At 44.9% G+C, this 27,204-nt stretch overlaps 1 protein-coding gene across 5 annotated transcripts in view; it reads left to right on the top strand.

The window, feature by feature from the left end:
• Positions 1-27,204, top strand: part of Anxa2 (annexin A2) — a 248,184-nt gene that overhangs the window by 186,465 nt on the left and 34,515 nt on the right. The window contains exon 1 of one of the 5 annotated variants that reach the window (XM_050125349.1): positions 22,396-22,463. The exons of 3 other annotated variants lie outside the window; for them this stretch is intronic. The gene's annotated coding sequence lies outside the window, so the exon portion shown is untranslated. Of the gene's footprint in view, positions 1-22,395; positions 22,464-27,204 lie in introns of those variants that run through there. One more of the 5 variants, XM_050125317.1, reaches the window with a different exon arrangement.

Genomic DNA, 27,204 nt, shown 5'->3' on the forward strand with positions numbered 1-27,204 from the left:
AAACACTGCCGAAAGCAAAGACATCTGAGGGTGCAGGCATTCCAGGGAAGCAAGCTTGTTCATTCCATCAGGCATGGGTAAAGTGCCATTAATTCTAGGATTTTTTTCTTTTCTTTTTGTCTCATTTATTCTGATTCATTCAGAAAGCATCATCAGTAGTGGGTATGGCCAGTTTGGGTTTGAAGGGACAGACTTGTTCACTTTTTTTTTTTTTACCTATTTTTTAATAAACACTAAAAGTATCAGAAATGTGTTTGCCATATCATAAATAAAATATTTGTAATCCAAAGACAATTTTCATGTTGTTTTTTTTTTTTGGGGGGGGGTGTTCAATGGATATTATACCCAAAAATCAGGGTCTAAAGAAATGGCTTATTGCAGAGGCCCAGGTTTGATTCCCAATCACATGGCTGACCTGTAGTGAGAAGGGAACCACTTGTTGGTTTCCGGCTACTTAGCCCTGAAATAATCACACAGAAGCTGTCTTAATTAAATCACTACTTGGCTCTTTAGCTCTAGTGTCTTATTGGCTAACTCTTACATATTAATTTAACCCATTTCTATTAATCTGTGTATCACCACATGCCTGTGGCTTACCTGCTAAAGTTCTGGTGTCTGTCTCTGGACGGGGTTACATGGCATCTCTCTAACTCCGCCTTCCTCCTCCCATGCTATAGGCCAAGCCAGTTTCTTTATTCATTAACCAATAAAAGCAACACATAGACAGAAGGACCTACCACAGCACTGCCCACAGCCATCTAAAACTCCAATTCCATGAGCTCAGATGACCTATTCTGGCCTCTGTGGATACCGCATGTATGTAGTATATATATACATTTTGACAACATAAAATAAAATTGTCTAATTAAAAAAAAGACATAAATCTGCTAAAATATCTTAAGCTGAAATTTTTGTTTTGAATTGATTTTTCTGAGGAATTGGTTGCCTAATTATTAGTACATACTACTTGTATATTTGTTTTGTTTTGTTTTGTTTGAAACAGTCTCTACATAACTCTGGCTGTCCTGGAACATAGAAATCACTTGCTTCTGCCTCCTGAGTTCTGGGATTAAAGGTATGCACTACCACATCCAGCTTCTGAATGGATTTTAATATATCATTCCCTCAATCTGCTACTCTCCTTTTAAAACACTTAGCTTTCCTTTGTTAACTTGTTAACTTTGTCACTTATGCATTTATCCAGAAATATCTTAGTGTTGACTCATTTAACATTCAACTTGGGAGTGTCAGGTATGGGGTCCCTTTGGAATTAGCTCTTTTCCAAAGTTGGACAGTGCTTGCTGCAGTCTAAGTGTCAAAGGCTTTACCTTGGCTGCGTCTGTCTACAAGTGATTATTTTCTAATTATTAGACCTATAAACAATTCTGATCACACAGAACTTGTTTTCCACTGTGCTTAACAAAGGCTCTTTTTAAACACATATTTGATGTTGTCTTTTGTTCTTTACTTTTAGCATAAAGAATTTGTAAGCAAAGTAGTGATGTCAATAATACTATAGCAAAGTCTTTGTTGTTTTTAATACATGCTGGGGCTTAGACATCAGAGTACTCACCTAACATGCCTGTTGTGACCAAAGATTCTGTCTAGATGCATAGGAAGGAAAAAGAGATATTAGGTATTATAAACCTAAACCTGGCTTATTTCTTTTGTGTGAAAGTATAATTTATGTAAACATCTTAGAAAACAAGTTCAAGAATTTGACTACAGCATTGTGTCATGAAATGTCACTAGGTCACCGTTGTCTCTGTCACATTGAGACTTCACAATATTGTTTACTTGACGGTAGACAATACTGTTATCTCTGGAGGGACAACATATATTTTTTCACCACTAAATAGCAATACCTAGTGTAGTATAGTATAGTAATCAAGGATAGATGGCTACATGAGACAACATCTCAAGTCAGATTTTTCTTCTCCTTGTAGGCGTGCATTCTAGTAGAGAAATTTGTGTGGTGAGTGCTCTAATAAGTCATTTTTAAAAGTCATCTTGGGCTGGGGGACAGCTCAGTAGAGAACCTGACCTTGCATACTTGAGACCCTGAGTTCCATCCCTGCCCCTACAAAAAACAAAAAGACATTAGCATATAACTAAGTCCTGATAATTAAGGAGGGAGTTTCTGAAATGAAACCTGAGCTAGTTGTTTGGGTTTTTTGTTTGCTTGTTTGTCTGTTTTTTAATGAGTAGGAGTTAGAGAAGGGAAAAGCTGCAGAATATGAAAAGGTGAAAGGTGGCCCAGAACCCAGGCTGTGAACATGAAGATAACCGAGCAAGCTATAGTTCAGACGCTGGGATCCTTCCCCACACAGCGTGGAAACCTGTGAAGTTTAAGAAATAAGTAATGTGTCTAAAAGCGACTTTTGTCGGCCTCTGTCTACAGAATGCACTGGGGAAAGGTGGATATTGTACGGTAGGAGTTGAAATTGGAAAAGGCCCTGAATTAACAAATCAGCAGTGTCTAACAGGTATAGCTTACCTAAAAGCATCCATAATGCTGGGACAATGGTGGTGTTATTCACTGGAAAAAAAGGAAAGTGTTTAGAGAGGGAAGAAAGTAGACTGTTGCTTTAGCCATTTCTTCTCTTGGACTCTGACTTCAGATGCTTTGTTGCTGAGTGTTAGTCACCTAATAAGGCATGCCTGGATGACAGACTTGTCTCAAGTCCCCAGGAACCAAAGTCCAGGTGCAGCTCAGCTTACCGCCCCAAGCTCTAGGGCTCCTCTGTTGTTACAGTCATGTTGATTGCAGACATCCACTTCCTCCAAGCCAAGGTTCATATACGTCTATGCAGGTAGAAGGCCTTGGTTCTTCTGTTGCTGGCCATGGGCTCTTTTTGTCTGGACTTCTGTGTAGTGCAGCCCTAATGTCCTCACGACACAGCAGCCTGAACACCCAGGCCTTAGCAGCCCCAGAAGGGAACAAGGAAGCGATGGTGTCTCAGAGGTCAAACACTGACTTCTGCCATCTTCTGGTTAGAAACAAGTCACTAAGTCACAGTCTGGAATGCCAGCTCTGAGGTTAGGAATTACACAAAGACCATGTGAACCTGTTGAGCCTTGTGGGGAAAAATGTGAAATAGGCATCCCATTTAGGAGTGAGTAATCCCTGTCCTCTTATTCTCTGCACACGGACCAGCACCGGGTCTCTTGTTTATTGCCATCTGCTGCAAGAAGTAGCTTCTCTGATGAGGGTGGAAAGACAGATCTATAGGTATAGCAATAAGTCATTAATTAGGAGTCTTTTTTTATATACTAATATGTCCATTTAGCAGAACAATGGTAGGTTCTTCCCCTAGGACCTGTGACTTATCTAGCCATAGGTTCTTAGCCCTATTAACAGTGGCAGGTATGGGTTCTAGCTCATGGAGTGGGACTTAAATCCAATCAGATAGTAGTTGGTTATCCCTGCAGGATTCATGCACCAGTGCTACATCTTGCCAGGATAGTAGTTATGGAAACTTACAGGTATGAATCTATTTTTAAACCACCATACATGCCATGAACACATTTAGGGGGTATACAAGAATTAAACTTAGTGTGTAGAAAGAAAAGAATGACCTCTTTAAAAAAAAAAAAAAAGAATCACTATCTTAGCCCCTAGGAGCCTAAGGCAGGAGGATTTATGAGTTTGAGGTCAACATGGGCTGAATAGCAGGACCCTGATTCAAAAGATGTCAGTTACTATCAACACATTAAATTTGAGATAGAAGTTACTTGTGTTGTCTTAAATATTTGAGCTCAATTCAAATAAGCCACATCAGTACAAATTTCAGAGTCACTAGTGTATCTGTGGTAATTGAAATTGGAGCAAAGGGCAAGATGAATGAAACGGGACATTTTGGTTGCACTACATGGTGTAACCAAATAGAGAATGGTGGGAGCATATCACCAGGGCTGTCTGAAAGGAGTACCAGGTCCAAGAAAATATGAACAGTGAATGATTATGGTAATCATTTGTAATCCTCTGAATAAAATAGTAGTTCAAGAGTCCACACTAACCATAAATGAATATGGTTACATATTCATACAATACAAACAGGAGGGGGCCATTCAGTTCCACAGTGGGCAAACCGACAAAAGGAATGATAGAGTTAGAAAAATCACCCATTTGTAATCCTAGAGTCATTATTTAGCAGTCAACAGATATTGAAGTTAATGAGAGTTTGGTGAAAAATGGGAACAATTATATAGTCTTACTTAAAGAATCACCCCGGAAATTGTTTATTATTTTGTGAATATAGTGTGTTTATCAGTGTACTTAGAATTGAAGAAACTGTCCTAAGACAGAACACTGTCACTAGTAAGATACAGGAACACAGCAGGTGTGTTTCCTAGTTTGCTTCAGGAGAAAGTAGCGTCAAGTAATGTGGCATTTTCCTGGCATAAAGGTGTCCATCATGAAGAGACACCCAGAGAAACCAAACCAGAGACAGTCTATAAACAAGTGGTTGGGGATTTTCAGGAATCCCGTCTTCCCTGTGAAAGACTGTTGTCTTAGGGTATCTATTGCTGTGAAGAAACACCACACACAGCTCTTATAAAGGAAAATATTTAATTGAGGTGTCAGCCTACAGTTTCAGAGGTTTAGTTCATTATCATCATGGCGGGGAGCAAGGCAGCATGCAGGCAGACATAGTGCTGGAGAAGAAGCTCTACAGGTCAATATGCAATCAACCGGAAGTAGATTGTCACCCTGAATAAAGTTTGAGGAAGAGACCTCAAAGCCCACCCCCACAGTGACATACTTCCTAATAGTGCCATGCCCCTTGGGGCCATTTTCTTTCAAACTACCACAGTTATCAAGATGTTTCTGATTGTGGACACTACCTCAATGTGACTCATGACTGTGGTTTGGACTTGGTTCCTGGTCTAATGGACAGTATTGCCAGAACAGCTCAACTTGGAGCATGTAGGTTGGTGAGTTAAGGTAAATGAAGTCTAGTCTCGTTTTAACATTGTGGTTGCCAGAAAGTGCCTCACACTTGGGAAGGAAATGCCTGCATGTATATTGCTATGAGACATGATATCTGTAATTTACTTACAAATTGGAAGATTTAGGTGTGGAAATGGTAGCAGGGAGGGTTGATGTCTGATACACAAGAACAGTGTGTATACTTATATGTATTTCTGTAGAGTTTGTATGAATTTAGAGTTATTTCAGAGTAGATCTTTTTGAAAGGTACTGTTTCCATTGTCAGGGATTTTAGGGGAAATGAACGAGGGGAATGTTACTAGACTCAACAACCATCCACAGATTTCTTCGTGTGAAGCAGCAGCAGTACAGCAAGCTGAGAGCTGAGGGGTGAGGAAGGAAGCATCAAGAAGAGATGCACTGAGCAGTATGTGGGAGGGTAGGTCTGTAACCAGGAAAAGAACCAAGGGGAGAGGAGCTGGGTTTTAGAACAGTGTGAACTTGTGAACACGTTTCAAGACATCTGCCTGCAAGATGATATAGTGGACACACAGTGAGGAATTTAGCAGGCAGCAGTAAGTATTGGTGAACACTGAAGACACACTAAAAAAAAAAATCCCACACTAGCTCAGAATTGAATATGATAAGGGTTATTTATTTAGGGGTAGACTCACAGATCACAGTCCTCTGCTCAAATGGGGAACAGCAACCAAATTCAGCAGCCAAAAGAGAAAGGGAGCATACACTTTACATTGGCATTTATGTTATGAGAGGCCATGCCCAAGTGGGAGAGTACTTAAAGGCTGAAGGAGTCCCTACAGCACCTCCCCTTTTGTTTAAATAAGAGAGTTCTAAGCCTAATACAAAATTATATACAATAAGAACAAATACTAAGTATAAAAATTAGAATTACACAGCATAAATAATATCGAGCAAGAAACATGTAATAAATGTTTCAATAATTATCCTATCCTAAGGAGTCTATGTCTTGTATTATAAATAACTTGGCTAAGTCATGAGAGGAAACTAACTACGACTATCTAGTCTTCAACCCCATAGAAGACCTGAGAAGGTAAATAATATTACTTGAGTAATCAGGAAATACAATCAAGCAACTTCCAAAATGTACAATAAATAACAGAGACAACTGGCTACCTGGACAATCACCCAAAGTCTCATTTGAAATGTTAGAGCAATCAACTTTGGCTAAGGGCTAGAGTAACTGACAGGCCATTTTAAGAGACAGGAAAATTTTCAAAACCATCTTACCCTGTCTTGGCAAGATTTGACAGTCTTTTTCTTGTATCCTGCTTGTCCAGTCTGGATATCATGCATTTTGTCAGTGGTCGATGCATGGGCAGTTCTTTGCCCAAAGTCCAGTTTTGCCAAGAAGAAAACAAGCTCCAAGTGGAGTGTCTTTGGTACTCAATATTCTCTTAGGAATAGATTAGTGCTGCCAGGAGCAATTGTGTCTCATCAACAGAACCCTAAGTTATTCAAATGCCATATTCTACAGCTCTTTGAAGTGGTTGAAGGTTGCCTATCTATGCAAAATACAGTCCTGGGTATCTAAAGAACCTGACTAGTCTAACTATAAGTATGACAAACATGGACCCTGGACAGAGCTACAAGACAGTTGGAGAAGGTCAAGATACTACTTATGAAGGTTCCATTTGGAAAGAGTCACTCCCTCACCTGTCTCCATATACCCATCTGTTCTCCTCTGTCCTGTGGCTGCCATGACACTTGGTGGAATGGACTCCACCTACTGTGTTGTGTATATGTGCTATGTTATCTTTATCCATTCATCTCTTGATGGACATTAAGCTGGGTTTCAATCTTCATTTGTGCTCAACTCTATGAGAAGCTGAACACTAAGAAAGAGACTAAAGGCCATGGTTGTTATCTGTCAAAAGAGTACAGTTCCAGGGGTTGAAGATATGGCTCAGCAAACCTGTACTGCTCTTGCAAAGGACCTGAGTTAGAACCCCAGGACCCATATCAGGCAGTTCAATATATAATTCAGCTCTGAGAGATGACACCCTCTTCTGATCACCTCCGGCACCTGCACAAACCCATACAAAGACATACACATATTCAAGAAAGTCTTAACAAGAATAGATTTCTATGTTCAGGCACAGAAGGCTAGGTGTGGGTGGAGCATGTCATCCACAGTCCTAGCAGTCCTTGGGAGGCTGAGGCATGAGGAACATGAATTCAGAATCAGCCTGGGCTACACAGTGGGACCCTGTTTCCAAAAAAAAAAGGAGGAGCTAAAGTGAAGATTCCAGTTAGATTCAACAATTGGGAGATAACATATCTTGAAACCTCTTCAAAACCCAGCTGCAAAGCTTGTCTGAACTTGAATACTTGGCCTCTGCTTCTCCCAGTAATAGCACCACCGAGGGCCAAAAGCTTATCTGCATTCCCCGGCCTGCTGAGAACACACCTGTTCTGTTCCGCTCTCAGAGACTCACCACAGGCTCAGAATGTTCTCGTGCCAGTGAGTGCCTTGCAAACCGGTCTTTCCACAGACCTCCATCCAACCTAAACTGCTGACAGACTTTAAACTGTAACCTTCTTTTTCATCCCACCTATTAGCTAGGACTCCAATAAATAAAGACAGTATTGTGTCCAGCGCCAGTTTTACTGATTCTATAATTCCTGCGAGGTAATATTCACCTTTGTTTCTGTGCCACTGCTCCACAGATAATATACTATATACTCCAGCAAGTTCAGAGCAGGTTTTAAACAGTTTAACTTCAAAGAAATGCCAAACACTTAAGGAGTCAGATATGCTCATCCAATTTGAACATTACATAATGTTTACATGATTCAAAACACAAGATGATACTCCATTATTACATACAAATTTAATGTCAATTAAAAACTGATCATTTGGGAGGCACTGAATGCATCTTCAGTAATGGAAGCTATAAAGTAAATAGAGTCAGATTAAATGATGGCTTTAAGATTGTTTTATTGGGTGAGTTAATAGTGCTGTACAACTAAGAAATAAAATGTTTTCAGACTACAGAGAAGGCTTCATGGTTAAGAGCTCTGGCTGCTCTCCCAGAGACCCCGGTTCAATTTTCAGCTCTAACACAGCAGCTCATAACTGTCTTTAGCTCCAGTTCCAGGATGTGCCCCCCCTTCTGCCTTTCAAAGACAGTTGCATGCATGTAGTACACAGCCATGCAGGCAAAACAACTATATGCATAATAATAAATCCTTTTTTGATATAGTGTATTTTATATCTAGTTTGTATATTGTGGAATTAGTGTCTTGTTTTTAACTACGTAGTCTAGGACCCCAACAATACTGCAAATACATTGACTATAATGCAAAACAGCAACAGGATGGATTTTGCAAGTATGTCTGCCCATTGCCCCACCAAAAGTGATGAGAGTTCTAACTTCCCTGTGCCTCCGCAGGCAGCTGATGGTCCTCTCTGTCCAGCTCCGACTTCCAATGTCATTCAGTTGCTTCAGAGTACAGCAAGAGTGCTGAAGAAGTTGTTAAATGGCAGAGCATTAGTTCTGACCATCTCTGCATCCCAGCGTGTGTGGGGAGGCTAATAGAGTGGTTGGTCAGTTCCTAATTCAGTTTGGCTCTTTTTAATGCTATACCCTAGTGCCTGGAAACTTTTACTCAGAAGGAGCTAGGACTATGTAACTTAGTAAGTGCCTCAGGCCAAAATGTCATTCTGTATCCAGGGGAGTGCTGAGTTTGCTGACAGCCAAGCCTTCTGCCTCCCAGCAGCCAGTGCTACAGCTAATTCACATCCAGCAGGCTAAGACTGTCAGCTCTGAGGGATGAGGAAATGTGAGAGGATGAGCTTCGAGGTAGACAGCCAAGAGAGAGACAGAGACAGAGAGAGAGAAACAGAGACAGAGAGAGGGGGAGAGGGGGAGGAGAGACAGAGAGACAGAAAGAGGAAAGAGGGGGGGAGAGACAGAGAGAGAAACAGAGAGAGACAGAGAAGAGAGAATGTCTCTGTGTGTGTGTGTGTGTGTGTGTGTGTGTGTGTGTGTGTGTGTGTTCAGAAGCCAGAGGTCAACCTTGAGTATATCTTTCAGTCTTTCTCCACCTTATTTTTTGAGGCAGGGTCTCTCACTGAGTCTGAAGCTCTCTGGATCAGCAAGGCTAACAAGATCCAGAGATCTGTCTGCCTCCATTCCTCTCGTGCTGGGTTTACAAATTCACCACCACACCCAGCTGTTTTGCATGAGTTCTGGGGAATTGCACAACTGGCGTTTTACCAACTGGGCTCCCCCCCCCCAAACCCCCTAGCTGGCAACTGTTGGACAAAGGAGTGATGGGAAGTGAGGTTGGGAGCAGCTCTGAGGCTGACTCTCAACCCTACCAGTGGACACGATCCATCCCTTTTCTCTTCAAGCCTGTTTTGTTTTTGTTTTTCCATTTTTTTTTAATCCCTGAAGTCCTCATGTCAGACCGAATCAGTGAGGGGTATTACCATCGGGGCTAAACTTTGAAAGGCGTTTTGGAAATTTCAAGCAAGGAGAAAAAGCACAACAAACACTGCAGAGGAAGAGACATGCATGAGCTGTTAGAGTGGTAGGTCACCAGTGGGGTAAAGGCCTCACCTATGGGGAAGCAGAGAGGAGCCGGCCTGCAGGATATGCTGGGGGAACTTGTGTCGGAAACACTGTGGGGCATTCTGATGGCATGGGGGTTAGACAAAAACTTTTCATGGGAGGGGGAAGGAAGGTAGGCAACTTGGCTGACCTTCTCTAAGGAGAATCATTGTACAAGAAACGGGGAACAGGCTGGGAATGAGGGGGATCTGCGGGAAGCATTGGGAGGCTGCTTTTTGTTGTAAATCACTTTTTCCTGGCAAGCCCACCACCCTATGTCTTTAGTGCCAACCAAATCTGCCATATGTGTAGGAATGCAGCTATGCCCTGGCTTCGAGGTTCAGTGGCAAATGCCCTAGAGGGATGGGTAAATCAAAGGGAGGTGAGTCCCACAGCCTTTCTATGACAATGGAAGATGTCTGTGTTTACTTGACAGCAAAGAGTTAAATAAAGCAGGGCTTTCTTTCCACACCTTCTCTAGGGGAGAAGTGAGCTCCAGATGCATCATTTGAAGAGATGCTGGTGATTTCCCAACAAAGTCACTTAAGAAATGAAAGCTGGGGCTGGAGAGATGCCTCAGCAGTTCAGAACATGTGTTGCTCTTGCAGAGGACCCAAGTCCAATACCCAGCACCATATGGTGGCTCACAACCATCTGTAATCCCAACTCCAGGGGATCCAACAGACTTGCACGTGAAATACATACATCTATGTAAGGAAAACATACACACAAAGTAAAAATAAATAAACCTAAAAAAAATTACGACTGAGATTTGAGGCTGTATCTCAGCTGGTGGAGAGCACCCACTTCGACTTCCTCTTTTACTTTTCTATTGTGCAATAGCTTCAAAGAATACTGATATGATTCCGCATGGCGGCACGTGTCTGCTACCCCAGCAGTGAGGAAGTTGAAGCAGGAGAAATAGAAGTTCAAGGTTGCCCTTGGCTCTCTAGGGAGTCCCTGGCCAGCCTGAAATTTGATGGAGAGGCCATGAACTGATCTTCCTGCCTCTGCTGGCACTACTATGCCCACTGCACCTGCTGTGAATAGCTGTGCACCCCTGTCCGTGCCTTGGAGTGTTGGTTTTGAAGAGTCCCCTGGTGTGTCAGTTCATTCTCTGTAGACACGTCACTACTGAAGATTCCACTCCAGCCCTCACATTTCCACTTTCTCCTGCCCTCTAAACTAGTAACTTTTTAAACAGAGTTGCTCATTTTTAAAATTATACAGTGTATCAGCAACTGTAAAAGCTTGATTAGGTTGATAGAGCTCTGCTTTGACCCTCACATCAAAATGACCGAATGTCCCTTAAAACAAGGAAGGCAATCCTGCTGCATTCATAGATTAGTATCCTGCACTCAGGTCCTGGCTGTGGGTTTGTATACCTTTAACTCCAGCTGGGCAGTTCTCTCTCTTCCTGTTAACCTTTGCCCTCTTAGTCACCTGCCTTGGCTGGGGATGACCGTTAGCTTTTCCTCAAAACTCTGCTCCAATGAGCAGGATTTGCTTTGGACAGAAATCCTTAAGCAGAGGAAGATAGTCTCACAATGGAGAGATTAATCATATCCCTAGTGACCAACATTGCCACCAGCCTTTATTCAGGATGGGGTGTGTAAAGTGAGCAGTCACACCTCTATCCGGCCACTTCCTGCCTGTCCAGAATGCGTGGGTGTGTGCTCTATTTCCTCTTTTACTTTTCTATTGTGCAATAACTTCAAAGAATACTGGGTAACTGAGGCACTGGCTGCAAAGGAGTGGTTAACGGCTCCTCACAGAGCTAGTCTTTTTCCTTCTGTGTTCCTGGAGCACTTGTGTTTCTTTTCTGATACGTTTACCAACCAGCCTATAATTTTTTGTTCCCATGAGACCTTGTGGAGGAGGCATTTCCTGTTGTCCATCTGTCACACAGCCCTGCCTGGTGCCTGGCACTTGGTGGAGTATAATGTTGGTTATATTGGATGATTGATCCTGACAGCTCCTGGAGGATCAAAACCAAGCATGTTTCCTTCCACCTGTCACAGGATAAGCGCTTTTTTTTTTTTGCCTCAAATTTTGTAGAAAAATATTTGTAAAACTTTTGATAACAGCCAGGTGTGGTGGCCTTTAATCCTAGCACTCAACAGAGGCACTGTGAGCTCAAGGCCAGCCTGGTCTACATAGCGAGTTTAGGACGGCAAGAGCGGTACAGAGAGACACTGCCTCGCAAAACAAAATCAAAAACAAACAAAAAAACTTTTGATAAGAAAAATCCTCTTTCTCTCTACTCCTAACAGCCTTTTGAGTCTTTCCTTTTGGGCTGCATAACCTGAGGCTGGAGCTGTATTTTTGACCCCACCCTAGTTGCTATAGCTGATGAATCATAGAAACCAGAGTCGGGAAAGACCAGTGAGATCATCTGGCCGGTCTAAAGATCAGGGAGTGGAGCCCTGGAATGCAGGGATGAGTGCAGAGAGAGAAGAGGTGCAGCGAGGGTCGAGCAGGCAGCTTGCCCAGTACTTTGCCTTAGCTTCTACCACAGTCCCAAGACCCACCCTCTTAGAAAGCGTCAGGCATCCCCAGTGCCCTGGGAAAAGCAGATGCTGGAGAGCAAAGGGATGACGCTGAAGTTGAGTTGCCTGAGTAATAAGGCTGGAGTATGAATCATTCAGTGATTGATTTAACAGCCTTAGAAAACTTCAGACACTGTCTTCGCTTAACTTTATTAATTTAGGAGCTTGTAAGGAACTTAGAAGTAACCTGGGCCAAAATGCTTTGTTCCTACATTCTGAGAGACTAACACTGGGAAGGTAAGAAACCCCAGGGCAGGAACCACCCTTGTTCCTCTGCCGTAGCCTCACAGTATCCACTTCCTGGGCTTTCCCTCACCCACCCCTTCCTCCCTAAGTCTCCATTTCTTCCTTGTTCTCTCTTGGTTCTGTTGTCTGAAGAAATGGCAGAGCTGACTTTGTCTCTGTCGCAGCTATCCACTGTAGGCCTGACCTCTGCCACCCTGAATGAGCAACACAGAAGCAAGTGAAGCCCCCACTTAGCCCACCCGAAACCTGTCCCCACTTTTCTGACTTCTTTTCTGGCAGATTCTCTGTTCTCCCAGCTGTGGAGCCTTAGTTTCACCTCCTCTTTCTGTTCTGCCCTCGTTCCTTAGATTTTGATGGCTCATAGTGCCCTAGGCTTCTGTTGGTGTCCAGCCAAGCTCCACCTTAGCTTCCTGCATCCTCTTTTAGCCTCTCTGCATCAGCTCTGGCCTTAGGAGTAACAAAACAGGGCTCCATTCTTCCCTGCACCCACCCGTGCCTATGACCCGTGCCTATAGGGTGTTAGCGTGTGTCTCTACCCTATGTTCCTGTCCCTGGTTATCTACCTATGTTCTCACAGGCATGTCACATATTATTAGGAATCTAGTACATTAAGGATATTTAACAACTCTCTCTTATTTCTAATCATGCTGTGCCCACTGGGCATGGTAGCATAAGCCTTTAATCCCAACACCTAAGAAGACAGAGGCAGGTGAATCTCTGTGAGTTCAAGGCCAACCTGGTCCACATAGAAAATTCCAACAGCCAGGGCTGTGAAGAGAGACCCTGTCTCAAATAATAATAACAAATCCTTATTCTACTTCATTTGATTTTTAAAAACTTTTTTTTAGTCACAGATACACATTTAAACAATATCGTGTCTAAAAACATGTTGGAGGTTCTGTAGCCCAAAGAGTATGAACTAAAGCACTGACTTTTTTGTACATAGTCAGTTCTTCTCCAATGGGAGTGAGTTCCAGGGATCCCCTTCCCATGAATAACAAAATCTAAAGATGCTCAAATCTTTTCTTTAAGATGACACAGAAGCGCTATGTAGACTAGATCCAGAGACAGAGCAGAGTGGACCAAAGAAGTGCAGACAGAGTCCATAATGCATTGATGAACCCGTGGAGACAGATTTACATGTGAGGATTCTAGAACGCTAAGGATGGCTTCTCTCTTACACTGAGCACCAGTCTCAACTGGCAGTGACCTGTGGTTCTGGATTAGGAAGTCTAATGGATAAATTAACAGTAGCCTAGATCTTTGACCACACTGAGACCCCTAGCCTTCCAGAAAGCACAGGACCAGGTTATGGTGGTCAACTGGGGTTTCGGTTCCGGCATTGTTTATGTCTGTGTGATGCTGCAGGACATATTGTAAATGCATACAGTGTGGCCACTCTGAAAGTTGACATTCCCAGTGAGGGTTTTCTGGCTTTTGGAGAGAGACACTCGTGTGGTCACCAATGCAGCTATAAAGTTTAGTCCCAAGTCTGAGGTTGGGGATACCATACCAATCCATGACCACATCAACCTACCTGGTAGTTCCTATAGCCAGAACCCCCTCAAATGACCCAGTGATAGACTATCTGGGTTTCATTTCCCTGCCATGTCTGCTTCTTTTGACCACAGAATGTAGTGGAAGGCTCTTGGTACCTGGAAACAAATGGGAGAAATAGCAGGAGCCATGTATGATGTTGGTGGCTCCCAACCTTGTCTCCCAGGGAAGCTGGGGGCAGACACTGTTGACATGAGCCCAGTGTTTGAAGTTACAGTTGCTGACGCTCAGATCTTCCAGTCTTTGGCTCATCAAGAACAAGGTCATTGCTGATTATGAAAACCCGGAGAAAGCCAGACAAGAGGAAATCCTAGAGACCGGATGGAACAGCCTGGGCAGAAACTGGAACCATTTGTTTCCATTCTAGTGGGTAACATCCCATCCCCAACAATGCCAGTTGCCTAACCTGTGTTGACCTAATGCTTCACTGATGGCATCCAAGTAGCGACTGTCTACTCTGGTCCCTTGCTGGACTCAGATTCTCAGTCAGTACCATAAAAGAAAAAGGGGCCTTTCTTCACCATCCTGCTTTCTCTCTCCAGATGACTTGGGTGCTAGATCCCCTTGTTCACTTGCCTTCTTCAGAGCTGGTGCCTGTGCCCTACAATCCATGTACACATTTCGACTTCAAACAGTGCCTTGTACTAACTTTGTAAGATGGTATCCTTGTACTCCTGGGGTTTAGTTCTGCTTCATCTGAGGTACTGAAAGGTGAACAAAAATCAACTCAACACCACTTGGATTTTATTTAACACCGTAATATTTTGAGACCAGAGAAGTGAATATGAAATTAAAAAGTAGCATGGTATTTGCGTTTGTAAGGTGAGCAGCCTGTAAGTAGTTGTCTAGGGAATAGTGTTTATGCTCAATACAGATACATGATTCATTTTCAAAGGTCCCCAGTGAGCAGGTGTTTGAACACCTGGATATGAAATCCACGAATGTGAAGGGTCAGTTGTGTTCACTAACACAAGGATGCTCTTTGTTTGTGGTTTGAGTAGAAAAGGAACCCAAGAAAGAGGAAGACTAATTATATTTGAAAAAAAAAAACCTGATCTATTGATCTATTTGTTAAGCCAGAGTTTAATTATTCAAAGCACTTCCACTTAGAAAAATACCTGGCCTTTTCAATGAATAAATAAAACTTGTTTCTGTGTATCAGTGTGCACATGTATGTAGAAGATCACTAGACCTAAACGTATTACACTGTGCATGTTAAGGGTCTAGTTTTTTTCCCACTCCAAGTCCATGGCTTCCAGGACTCATTAGAGTCCATCCCCACCAAGTCGGCCCCTCTACATGGAGACAGCTTTAGGAGGCCCACACTGGCCAGGGGCAGGATTTTACAAAGAAGATGTGCAGCTTCTCATCTGAGTGGAGCCTGGCACACATGCCTAGTGCCAGGAGATAAAGATACAACACAATACAAGGGTTGTGGGACTAAAGGCATCAATTCTACCCTACCTGTAAACGTCATGCCGCCCGTTATCTTGTTAGAGCCATTGTCCAGCATACATTTGTATTCTTCATAAACTCTAGATGTACACCCTACCTTGTTGGTCTAATCACAAATTACCAGTAGAGAATCAACCTCAAGTGAGAGTTTTGCCGTATTTCGCATTTCCTAGCTCTGCAGCGTTTTCTTTGTCAGTGGAGCATGCTAGGGTGCTCCCACCTGTCCAGTATCCAGGGATATTTTTCTTAATAATTGGGCTTTCCCTGATCTCTGAGTGCTGGGAATAAAGGCGTGCACCCCCACTACCTATTCTACACTTTTTTAAAAAAAAGATTCGAGTGTTCCCCCAATCCTAGCATAGTCTATCATAATCTTACAGTCCAAGAAGGCAGCTCGCCTTTACCTGGCTCTTTATCTGTTTTCTTTTCTCAACTCTTTCTAATATTATGGGAGCAACTATGTTAAATATTAATGTGTACCTTAATTAATTAAGTTGACAGAATGCTTACCTCGTATACATGAAGCCTGGGTTCCATCCTCAGCGCCACATAACACTAGACAAGCTGGCACAACCCTGTAATCCCAGCATTTGGGAGGTGGATATTGGATTCCAGACTATCTAGTTTGGTAAACATGAAACTTTACTCAAAATATGAATAAATGAGGGCTGAAGAGATATCTCTGTGGTTCAGAGCACAAGTTGCTCTTCCAGAGGACTCAAGTTTGGTTCTCAGCACCTACATGGTGGCTCACAACCACCTGTAACTCCAGTTCCAGGGAATCCAATGCCCTCTTCTCCCCTTTACAGACATTGCATGGATATTCTGTATGGACATACAAGCAGGCAAACATTTGTACACATAAAAATGAATGTTTTTAATTTTTAAAAACTTTGTTTAAAAGGTGACCATTCTTTTTTTTTTTTTTTTTTTTTTTTTTTTTTTTTTTTTTTTTTTTTTTTTTTTGTGTTTTTTTTGTTTTTTTGTNACTCAGCCACATCTTCGGTCTAGTCAGTTGTTCTTTTTTTTGTTTGTTTGTTTTGTTTTTTTTGGTTTTTCGAGACAGGGTTTCTCTGTGGCTTTGGAGCCTGTCCTGGAACTAGCTCTGTAGACCAGGCTGGTCTCGAACTCACAGAGATCCGCCTGCCTCTGCCTCCCGAGTGCTGGGATTAAAGACGTGCGCCACCATCGCCCGGCTTAAAGGTGACCATTCTTTTGATGTGTACTTTCCAAAAGGTAGCCATTATCCATTTGGTATCTATTCTCCCATGTATTTACATATATATCTATATCTATATAGATAGATATGTATGTATATCTGTATGTGTGTGTATACATGTACACACCTACACACATTTTTGTATTTACACATACATTCTAACATGAATAGAATCAAATTACTAATCTTATTCTGTTTAGCTTTTTTCTTTTTTTTTTAACCCCAGCTTAAAGGATACATTCAGTATTTAAGATTTAAATATATTCAAAACATCCAAAATACATCAGGTAGCCTTCAGTAAAGTTGACAGTAAAGTGATCTTCTCTGTATGTTTTCTTACTAACTACATTTTTGAAAGGTTTATTTGCATGTATCTGTGAGGGGGTATATGCACCATGAGTGACATTCCCACATGTCTGCATGTCCTTACAGGTCTGGCAAAAGGCATCAGATACCTCCGGAACTGGGGTTTCAGGCGGTTGTGGTTACAGACTCTGGGGTTACAGGCTCCTACCTGGGTGCTAGGAGTCAAACTCAGGTCGTCTGCTAGAGCAGTACACTCTCTTAACAGCTGAGCCATCTTTCCAGTCCCTCACCACAATACTTTACGTTATGAAAAATACTACCCTTTCTTTAACAGACGTAGGAGTATGACTGACATGTCCCGTGTACCAAATTATGTTTTTGACTTGGTGCAAATACAAATACAAGATAATTTTGTGCCAAACTGGGTTTAAAATGTTGGTAGAGCCACCAACATTTTGTAGACTCACACCTTTAATCCCAGCACTCGGGAGGCAGAGACAGGTGGATCTCTGTGAGTTCAAGGCCAGCCTGTTCTACAGTGCTCATTCCAGGACAGCTCGGGCTATTACACAGAGAAACCCTGTCTCAAAAAAACAAAAATAAAAATAAGAAAAATGCTGGTAGAAATACATGATAGTAGTTGGTAGGATTTGCAATGTTCAGCTTTTGACTTGCCAATTTTATCTGTACTGGAGAGGGAGCTAGCTCGGTGACAGGACACTGTGTGGCATGTCGCAAGGCCTGGGGCTCAGTTGCCAATACTGTCCATTCCCCCAGTTGAAGTGAAGTGCACCGAGTTAAGAATTAAGCTGCTCCCTCCCCTCCTCCCGCTCCCTTCACATCCTACTCCCCCATTAAGGGGGGTAAGAAAAAAAATGCTTCATAAATAAATAAATAGAGAAAGCCAGAATTAACCAAGGTGGGGGAGATGAAGATGAACTAAGCTACTGGGCTGGAGAGATGGCTCAGTGGTTAAGATTACTCACTGACTGTTAATCCAGAGAACTCAGGTTTGATTTCCTAGTGCACACATGACTGGCCATCTAATTCCAATGGATCCAGCACCTTCTTACAGCCTTCTCATGCATCAGGTATGCATGTGGTACACAAATATGCATGCAGGCAAAACACACATACATATAAAATAAAATACTATTTAAAAAAAAAAGAAAGGGAAGAACTAGGTTGTCTTTAGCTCAGGAAGCATCCTTGTGAACTGGCCTAAGAATGAACTTAACTGAAACAGGGAAGAGAGATGTGTACAGGCTGAGCCTGAGTCCTGGCAACAATCCTCAGAGTCAAAGAAAAAGATGTCAAGAATGTGGGCTATATTATCAGAGCTGTGTCGTCGAGGGCTGGGCATGCACTCAGTAGACAGAGCTCTTGCCCGGTGTGCACGAGGCCCTGGGTTCAATCCTGGCACTGTGAAAGCGCAGTAGTGGTCGTGCATGCTGTAAGGCCAGCTCTGAAGCATGGACAGGAAGATCAGGGGTCCAGGCCACCTCAGCTGTGACTTCAAGACCAGTCAGAGATGCCTGGGACACTGCTCCAAAAAAACAAACAATAACCCTCATCAAACAGACAAAAAAAAAAAAAAAAAAAAAAAACCAACCAACCAACCAAACAAAAACCCTGAGTGCTTTTTAGCAAGCTCATTCTGGCTGCTCTGCATCAAGCCAGTGGGGAAGTAAGGCCCTGTGACGTCTGACACTGGCATCCCACAGATGTTTCTTGCAGATGTATCTTAAAACAGAGTAGAAACTGTGGTTTGGCCACGTGGTGGCCTCTGTGTGGCTTAGGTCATGACACAAGGTTAACAGACTCTGTCTGAGAGCTTATTCTAAGTCCAGTGTGGCTAGACTGCAGAGGCTTGTAAAAAGCTTGTGAAGTGACCACTATCTCAAAGAGCCGTAGGGGACCAGAGTTAGTTCGGCTGAGGGGAAAACTGCGCTTTTCAGAGGTTAGCCTGGCCACATAGCTTTCCTGACATTTTTACAAAGTGCTGTCGTCCAACTGGAATAAGAGCTTTTCCTGTGTACATGTGCATGTGAGCGTGTGTATTGTGTGCATGTAAGTGTGTGAGTGATGTGTGTGTGTGTGCACGCACACATATGTGCATAGAGACCAGAGCACTCTTTTTTTTTTTTTTTTTTTTTTTTTCGAGACAGGGTTTCTCTGTGGCTTTGGAGCCTGTCCTGGCACTAGCTCTGTAGACCAGGCTGGTCTTGAACTCACAGAGATCCACCTGTCTCTGCCTCCCGAGTGCTGGGATTAAAGGCGTGCGCCACCATCGCCCGGCATCAGAGCACTCTTTTGAGACAAGATCACTCAGTGGCCAGAAACTGGCCAAGTAAGGTAGGCTGGCTGTCCAGAGAGCCCCAAGGGCCCGCCCCCTCCCCCTCCCCTTCCACTCCTTCAACTCCCTGATGCTTAGATTACAAGGACACATACCACAGTCATATTTTTAATGTGAATTCTGGGGGTTGATCTCCAGCCCTTGTGTTTTCAAGCCAAGCATTTTACCTCTCCCACCCCTGCCCCACCCACCTGACCTGTTTGTGGAATTTTATTAACTATCCATTCAGTGTAATACAACTGTTGCCTAGCAATGGTCAATTTGATTTCCAAATTATCCCAAATATGTATCAGTAAGCGTCCCCTCAAATTGGCTTTTGATAAAATGTGTGTCCGATGGACTAACATCAGAACCAGTGAGATCTCCAGAAAGAATGCAGGATGCCAAGGAGACAGGACAAGAAGAAAGGTGCACACAAAAGAGAGACCTCTTTGCTTCCCAAGCAGAACTATAGTCAGTGGTTTCCAAATTAAGTAGCTTCAGGACAAAGATGAAAACAAGGATGCGCCTCCTGAATATTAATCTTCATCAGGCAATGAAAGGAGACAGAGACAAGAGACCCACATTGGAGCACCGGACTGAAATCTCAAGGTCCAAATAAGGAGCACAAGGAGAGAGAGCACGAGCAAGGAACTCAGGACCGCGAGGGGGGCACCCACACACTGAGACAATGGGGATGTTCTATCGGGAACTCACCAAGGCCAGCTGGCCTGGATCTGAAAAAGCCTGGGATAAAACCGGTCTCGCTGAACATAGCTGACAATGAGGACTACTGAGACCTCAAGAACAATGGCAATGGGTTTTTGATCCTACTGCACGTATTGGCTTTGTGGGAGCCTAGGCAGTTTGAATGCTCACCTTACTCGACCTGGATGGAGGTGGGTGGTCCTTGGACTTCCCACAGGGCAGGGAACCCTGATTGCTCTTTGGGCTGACGAGGGAGGGAGGGGGACTTGATTGGGGGAGGGGGAGGGAAAGGGGAGGCAGAGGTGGGGAAGAGACAGAAAACTTTAATAAATAAATAAAAAGAAACATAAACATAAAAAAAAAGGAAAAAAAAGAAAACAAGGATGCGGCTGTGCAAAGATATCTATCTTAAGACTCCAGAGAACCGGAGAGACGGCGCAGCAATTAAGAGCACTGGCTTCTTTTCCAGAGGAGTCAGGTTTGATTCTCAGCACCCACATGGTGGCTGACAACAGTCTCTAACTCCACTTCCAGGGTCCTCTAAGGGCACCAGGCAAGTGTGTGGTCCACAGACATACATGCAGGCAAAAACACTCATACACATAAAATAAAAAGTTTGAAAATGGTGTAAATAGTTTAAGATCCAGAAAGACTCGGCATGGTGTTTTGAAGACCGTCTCAGCGCTTTAAGACTTCCTCAGCGTTTAACCCACGGCAGTCGGCCGGCCGTGTGTGAAGTAGAGGGAACTGCCTCAGGGAAACAACGGAAGAAGACAGCCTTTGAATGGTGAGGCAGAAGCTCTTCACATTAGCAGAGCTGGTCTCGCATTCCTCAGAAATAGCCACGTATGACTTCTAACTGCCTCTTTTTTTTTTTTTTAATGGGGTCACTGACAAGTTTAGCAGGGCATAAATGAAGCCTAGCCATATATGTTAAGCTTTGCCAGATGTCCAGAATAAGCCAGAAATTCTTTAGAATGTTTGGTGGCTTTTCCTACATTTCACATGATGTCAGTCAAGTGTCATTTCCGCTCCATTCCCACACACAAGCAGGAGTGTGTGGCCTGTGGGGCTGGGTGGAGAAATAACGACAGCTTGCAGGCATGGTGTGCCTGCCTGCGTCTTCTTATGTTCCAAGGTGTTTGCACCCAGTCGACAGAATAACATGGTTTCTGTCTTTAAAGCTGTCCCTATTGAAGAGCTGTGACTGCAAATCAGACATTGTCTCAAAAACTTTACGGCGTTTTCTACTTGTCATTCTACTGGGGCTTGTGTGCAACTCCTAGAGACAGGGCTGGGCAACTCAGAGCTCGAGCTGGGTGTCGAGACCCCAGCTAGGGCCGGCTTCACAGCTAACTGGCTGTGTGACATTGGGCACTGTACCAAGTATCTCTTCCCCTGGCTGTCCTCCTCTGGCTCCTAGGAGTGAACTGAGACTCGGGTGGGAAGTTCAAACAGATGTTGAAGTCAGGAGGGCTAGGAAGATGGCTCAGCTGGCCCAAGCGTAAGAGCCTGAACCAGCTGGTCTGGTATAATTTGTGAGCTCCAGGCCAAAGAGAGACCTTGTCTCAAATAACAAGGTGGACCATTCCTGAGAAACCACATCCCCGAGGTTGTAGCGGGCGACCTACAACCATTAGGACCAGGAGAAAAGAGAGGTGGAAGGGGGGAGCTTAAAGACCTAGCATGGTGAATGGTGCTCCGGATTCTTCTGCTAGCTTGAGTTTTGATGTAGTGTGGGCAGTCACACACAAACGTAGTTCACTCCTGCCTTGTCCATGTGACTCCCCTGGAAAAGCAGGCTAGAAAAGAAACAATAGAAACCAGAGAAGCAATTGGTCAAGGGAATGAGGAAAAACAAAAAACAAAACAACTCAAAAAGCCAAAACCTGCCATTAGAAAAGACGGTAGGAAGTCCTGGGATGTAGAAAGCACAGAAGTTCTGCTATCTGGGGGAAGGAGGCACCTCCAGGCCTCACCTCCAGGTCTCCCTGACTGCTTGGAGGCCTCCCTGCCCTGTGGCTTTGGTTTCCAAGGCCCTGTAGGTCAGTTTCAAGCGAACTGCCCGCCCTCCCCATGCTCCTCCATCTGGTGACCAGAGGTTAAACTAATATGTTTGCAGACGGTTATGGAGAGCTGGGCGCCAACAGCCTAGCTCAGGGGAATCCAAATATATGTGTCTTGAAACAATTCTACCCTCCATTACCTAAAAGCCTAGAAGCAAAAGAAGAAGTGAATTGGGCAAGTCTGCGGAAATCTTAATTACTCAGGCCAGCCTGAGCCCTGGGTCCTGTGCCCTAGGAGTAAGGGGGGGGGGGTCAGGGGGTGGAGGCTTGATGGGACTGGGGAGGAGGTGGGGCTGTCACGTAGGGCAGGGCAGGGCCTGGGCAGCGTTCCAAGGAGGGTGAATCACCCGGAGCTGGGTGGGAACAGGCCTGGGAGGGGAGGGGAGGCGGGGCCTTTCGCAGGGAGGATGGGGCGGGTATAAAAGCCCCACCCAGCCCAGCCGGGCCGCTCGGCTTCTGGGGAGGCTCTCAACGCTAGGCGCCCGGCCCAGGTAAGTGGGGTGCGGCTCGGTCGCCCGCTATGGCCTCGGGGTTGCGGTGTTGAACGGGAAGCAGACAGGCTCCGGCAATGGGGACCCTGGGAGGCACGGAGAAGGACCCACCCCACTGGGCGATCTGCGGGTCCTGCAGTAGAGTTGCAAAGTGTCCCGCGTGGGATCGTGACACGTCTCTTTGCATACCACGCCTGGGGGGTGTAGGGCAGAGGTGGGGGGGGGCGTGATTCCCCCCGAGGTCCTCTGGGAAGCGGGGAGACCCTGTGTGGGGCGGAGAGTCAGGGGATGCGGCATTCCAGACGTGCTAGGTGCCAACGGGGGACTGGGTGTGGCCGCTAGGGAGCCTGCGGCCCAGCGGTGAAATCTGTGGACTTTTCCCCTCCGCTTTCTGCACTGCGTTCTCTCACTCTGAACCATAACTCCTGCAATTTCAGGTGAATTTCCTTGCAGCTGACAAACGTACTTTTGTGAAGTCGGGGTACAGGGGAGGGCCGGGGGTGCGGGGGGACCTGAACTTCAAGTCTTGAGTAACGTGTTCTCCTTTACCGATAAAACAATCTCATCTCAGTCTTTGTCACAAACTCTAGATTGTCTGGTAGGAGAGCGACCTCAGATTTCATTCTTTCTGTGGAGTTTGCCACTCTCTGGAACGCGTGCAGAAGGAAGTGTCCCCGGGTGGTTCCGTAGGGAAAGTTGCCTTGACTGCACTGATGCCACCATGAGTCAATTGACCGGATCTATCGAAAAGGGCGTGGCTCCTGGGCTGCAGGTTCCAATGCTGGCCCGGAGGGCTGTGGTTCCAAAAGTTTCTTTATCTATAAAAGTGGTTTCCGAACTCTTGTTCTTAGCGCCACCCACACTGAGTTATCGGAGGTTTCCGAAAACAAGTTCATTCAAAAATAGATAGTAAAGCGCACTGAAAACACAGCGTCGTGCAAATGAAAAAACAAACAAACAAACAAACAAAACCCCTGCTAGTTGAGACGTTGCGGTAATCTCCACACTCAGGAGACTGAGGCAGCAAGGTCCTGAGTGTGAATCCAACTGAGCTACACAGTGAGACCACTGTCTCAAAAAACCCAGAAGCTGATGATCTAGCTCATTTGTAGAGCGCCCTAGTAGGGTACACAAGATCCGGTCTTCATTCTCAGAACCGGAAAGAGTTACTCATTTGTGTAGTAATTTGCCATACTCAGCCCCAGCCCTTAACAACAACCATAAACTCTTGGGATCCAAGGTCCTCAACCTGTAACTCAGGGACATTACTAGGTGAGTCTACAACTTGACTGGGGAAGCCACTCCCCTGCCACTCCCTCAAGAACTCTGTAGAAGGTGTTTGGAATCCCAAACTAGCATTCAAAAAAGAAAAAAAAAAATACTTTGCCCTGTATCTGAGTGCTGCCCAGTGGCAGGGGAGCAGGATACAAGATGGGAAGGCGAGGAGTGGTCTGTGGATAGGAAGACTAAGTCACTGGTGTCGTTTCAGGTTTTTCCCCCCTTCGTTTTGATGATAGTCTTGATTAAATCATGTTAATTGAAAACGTGTGTCTGCCTCTTTTCCGATTTTTTTCCCCCTGCTTGTCCCCTTGCCGCGTTCCGTTGGCTTTGGAGACTCCTGCCGTCCTTCCCCACACCCACTTCCTCCTCATTTCGGCAGCGCCCTGCCGAAACTTGTGGATCTGAGTCAGGGAACTTGAAGATGGCAGATGAGACCAGGGCAGAGCCCTGTCTCTTTTCACTGGGTCCACAGCTTACCCAGGGGTTTCTCTAGAAGTGCCCATGGCCACGGCTGTGGCAGGGGCAACCCCCTAGGCACATCTTTCTGTTGAGGGTTTCCTGTTTGGTGTGGTAGAGTTCAGGAAGTTTTGCTAACGCTTACAGCTTTAGCTGAGAGCTTGGGTTTGGACTGGTGTCTCCATGTTTCACATCCTGTGTCTTTGAGCTATTAAAGCCCCTCTATTGATTAGCATTAGATATGCATGCAGTCTTGGCCATCGGCTTCCTGGCTAAGTTCTGATTTAAGTAGTTTTCCTGGCAAGGCAGGCACTCTTCTAAATTGCTATTGATTTCTGAGGACTGTGGCTTCTCCCTGCGACTTTGGGCCTGGATTAATGTGTGTGAGGGCTGATGGGAACTTTTGCTTTAACTCTTGGCTTGGGCAAAGTGCAGGGACCTGTTTCATTGGGGGAGAGTGGGTATGTTACAAAAGGAATCCCATGCACTATGGGCTGCTTTAAATGTCCATTTGTCTTATGAACAACCTGTCTGTTAGGTGCCCACTGTGTCCCAGTCCCAATTATGGTACTGAGGACACAGCAGCGAACTAGACACACATCTACATGCGTGTGCATTCTCTGTGCGCTTGCACACACACACACACAGGCCTTGCTTTTGAGATTTTGAATCTATTGGGGAAAGAGAAAAAGATTAAATGAAGTAGTTGTAGAGATAGCAATTGGATTTGACATTTTCTGTTTTCCTAAACTAATATCTACTCGCCAACCCGGCTGGGTCTCCCTTCCCCACTTGTACACAGCTGTTTCTCAGACCTGGACATGGAGCTGAGCTCATCCCAAAGAAGTGTCTAAATCAACTGGCTTAAACCTGTCCTGCAGAATCAACTGTGAGCCTTGAGTAGAAGCTGACTCTTTTTCTGCACCTACAATTAATCCCCCAAGTCACACCCTCCTCTAGTTGTGGGCCTGCCACCAGAGAGGAAATTCCAGTCCTTAACAGAAATTCTTTCCACCCATTTGCAGTCTGGCATGGGTTTCCTTTTGTTTCTCGAGAGGCAGCCCCCATCCATGTCGTTGAGGGGACTGGTGAGTCTGGGTGGTTCCGCTGACGTGATCTCCAGATGTTCCCTAATGGGTGCACATTGACGCTTTTAAGTCATCTGAGCTCAGATCTTCTTAGGGTATATCCATTTGCAGCACCCAAGCTGTCTTAGTTCAAATCCCAGACTTGAAGTGGACACTGTAACCACAGGGAGTGGCCATGACACGGAACCGTTTGTAAGTGCCCTTTGTCTCCTGGCCACACCCAGAGGACACTCATAGCTCAGAGGAGTTACAAGGTTCTCACAGCTATCTCCCTCAGGTTACCTCTTTGCTGCCTGGCTCTCTGCTTGTTCCTGTGTGTGCTCTGGTTCCCATGCTGTGCTGTGGCAGAGCTAGGGCCATAGCATCCAGATAATGTGGAGATGGGGCTGGGTACCAGCTGCTTATCACTAATGGGCAGAGGCTGGCCTAACATCATCTGCCAGGCTGTCTGAAGATGTTCAGAGGCTGGGAATGGGAGCTCCCAAGTCTGAATGAGTGGAACTGGACCTGGATTTTTTTTTTTAAACATTCAGTTTTAGGTAAAGAGGGGAAATTGAGAAAGGAGACTCTGTTGGAAAAGAACAACGTAGACTTAAACCAGAAAGAACCAGTGTGTGAACATTCCAACTTGCCATCTAAGTGAGACTATAAGCTGTCAGACCTCTGAGTCAGGACACAAGAGTAAGTCATAAGTCCCACGGCTGGACGGTGTGGAAGATGTCCTCCAAACTCTCTACTCTGGTATTTCACAAGTGCAGAAAGACTAGCGGGAGGTCTGGGCAAGGAGGGTGGTTGAGAAAGCTGCTCTCCGCTATGATTCCCTAGAGCTTACAGTCTCTCTTAGATGCCCACTGATATCGAGTGCTCCTGGCAGAGGAGCAGGTAGTCCTGAGCATCTGAGAGAAGAGTCAGTGGTCTCGCCTGACTTAGGTGGAGAGAGCTTGTGTGAGTGTGCGTTTGTGCGCCTGTGCAAAGAGAGTATTGAAGATGGGTGGTGTGGCTCAGTGGGTAGAGTGCTTGCCAACGTACACAAGGCTCGGATTCTATCCTCAGCACCGTATTAAAATCGGGAGGCAGGAGGATCCAAAGTTGGAGATCATCCTTGGCTAGAAAACTGACGCTAGGCTGTGCTAAATGAGAACCCTTGTCTAAAGACAAGAGAAGGGGAGGGAGGGAGGAGGAGAGAGAGAGAGAGAAGAAACAACATACTTAAACCAGGAGGAAGGTTCAGAGTGTGGGGCAGTGTCTCAAACTTGGGCTTTTCTTGTTCTGGCAACTGAGCCCAGTTGGAAGCCTACTATGTGGGCTATAAGACACTGAGATTGAATTATAGGTGCTCAGGCTGCATTTCCCAAGGCCGACCGTGTCTCATGCCAAATAACATCATTCTTCCACTCTAGTCTCTCTCCACCCACTCCAAGTCTATCAGGAGGGCCTCCCAAAGCAAGAAGTATCAGTATCTGTAGCTAGCAGACAAATATTGATTCAGATCCCACAGCCAGAGGGACAGGCTAGAGCAAGCGCTGCAGGGGCCTCTTGCTGAGGCCATGGGGCGGGCGTGCGGGCGGAATTCCAGGAATCCTGGGGCTTAACTTGGCCCTGTGAGTCAAGTATTAATCAGAACCATAAAGCTAAGGGGGAAAGTATGCGCCTTCAAGAAGGTTCTGTTAACTAAAGATGATTTAGAGGGTTAGAGGGTGAGGTCCAGTGGGAACTCCCTTTCCCATCATTCTTGCTTTTTTTTATTATTATTTATTTAAAATCCTAGTGTGGTTTGTAGACCGTGGTGTCCAGGAACTACAATAAGAGAGTAAAGACTGTGGTGGGGAAACCCAGTCCTCCACATTCCCACCCCCACCCATTCTGACTAAAAATCTAGGTTTGGAGTCATTCCCATCCCCATTGATTCATCGTGG

This window comes from Alexandromys fortis, unplaced genomic scaffold, assembly GCF_014885135.2.
Source record: "Alexandromys fortis isolate MF-2015 unplaced genomic scaffold, M_Fortis_MF-2015_v1.1 scaffold_22, whole genome shotgun sequence".
NCBI classification, from domain to species: domain Eukaryota; kingdom Metazoa; phylum Chordata; class Mammalia; order Rodentia; family Cricetidae; genus Alexandromys; species Alexandromys fortis.